Consider the following 1,963-nt stretch of genomic DNA (forward strand, 5'->3'; position numbering starts at 1 on the left):
ACAATAACAAAGTTGTTAAAGATTTCACAAACGAATGCCAAGCTATCAAACCAGTCCCCTAATCAGTATTTCATTTTGATGTCGGCATTTAACGTTCCGTGGCGTTATACTAACATATAGTGGTTGAATTATAGACGTATCCCCAGCAGAAGGCAGTTGCTTCTATCTGACACCGCGATAGTGATCGTTGAGCCAACACTGCAACGTCTTTGAAAATTATAAATAGATACTTAGATTGTTTTACCCACTCGCTCTGGCTTGTTTATGAAGAGCGAGTGCGCAGGTGAAAACTATGCGGTGTGCAAATGCGGCTGAGGTGGATCTGGGAGGAACCTCCAGACCGCAAGTATCTAGGTGAAGCCTTGCGTTGCATGAGCTTTTTGCATGCATAGTACAATGCAGAGGCGCAATAAACTTACGTCGACAGTTCATTAACTCTGGAACTTTCTTCTGGGGGCTCTTCGAATTCGCTTAACATTTAAAGTGAATTTAAATTGGAAAATTCATTCAATAAATGAGCAAAAAGTAAGTCATGGTAAGACCATTCGACTTCTCGTTACAAATCCATTAATATTGTCGGTTTCAGATAGTCTACCTCTGTAACTTTTACTGCACAATAGCGGATTTCAGATATGTTAGATCCAAGGATGATAGTCTAGTTTAAGTATTACTTTATTTTATTTTTAATTAATATACATTTTTATTAACTGTTTAATACTAACCATTTTTATTTAAATCTCAAACAATTCAATTAATGGGGAACCCACATTAGAAGCCTTATTTTCACATACTTTTTGGGATTTTTTTAGTAGTAATTTTTGAGAATATTTTTGAATTATTTTGGCTGGAAATTAACACGTTATGCGGCATTAGTCCACTGAAAGGACATGTAACGACTCCAATTTTGATCTGAAACTAAAAAGGTTGTAATTTTACGTTACTAACTTATTTTCTAAGAACATGAACCTCAATGCAATATTAAAAAAAAATATTTCATTCCTCACCATTTTTCTCTTTTTACAAATCATGCAAACAATGCACTCTTAAAAATATGATATCATCCCAAAATTTTTATCCATATTCTAGATGATTTCATAAAGAATCATACCTTTAAATTTCATAATAGTCGATTCATTAGTTTTTGAGTTAGAATTTCTGTAAATGTGAAAAACCAATTTCGCTTCGAGATTTCCGCAGTGTATTCTGGGATAGCTAAGTTAACGATCTATGTAATAAAAAAAATTCCACTCCAGAAATCATGAGCAGGAAATATAATTCCGGCTGATCTACAAAAGCGGCTATATGTGACTGGGATACAATAGCAAAGGTCTTGGGTCTAGCTTGGAATGAGATGGGGTTCGGAAGATACTTAGCGGGGAATACCCCCGAATGGTAAAAATGCCTTTAATTGAGCTAACTGAGGCTCGAGAGAGGTTAATTGATAGTAGTATATCAAGATGTAGTCGTAAGCTGTTCGTGAATGTGATTCGTTATCCAATGGATGTAGGCTCGGAACTCTTTAAATCCACAAACAAAAAATTTATCGAAAGTTGTAGGAGTATTTACTTCACTTTCTTTACTGTCTAAGGTTTATAGAGGAAAGCAGGACGTTATGCAACGTCAGCCATGTGGGCAAACGACATTGCAATCTGAACTTCCAGATGATGAAATCAGGAAAGAAAGCTCGACTGGGGAAAGCCAGGTAGGTGGCTAAAATGGACCTACTGGTATAAGCCCTAGTCCACCGTAATATGTCAAATTCATTCTGCGGAAATAGGAAAAGAGGGTTGGTTTCAGCGGTTACGAATTCCACACATTGCTACAGCCTGGGGGTGCCTTATCTCCCTAAGATTTCCAGGTCCATTTGAACAAGAGTATTTAGATGTTTGTTGCGTGTATGATACGGAGGAGCATTTCGAAATTATAGAAGTGGCAGAAACTAACTATTAGTGCCTTAAATTCA

Source organism: Hermetia illucens, chromosome 5 (assembly GCF_905115235.1).
Source record: "Hermetia illucens chromosome 5, iHerIll2.2.curated.20191125, whole genome shotgun sequence".
NCBI lineage: Eukaryota > Metazoa > Arthropoda > Insecta > Diptera > Stratiomyidae > Hermetia > Hermetia illucens.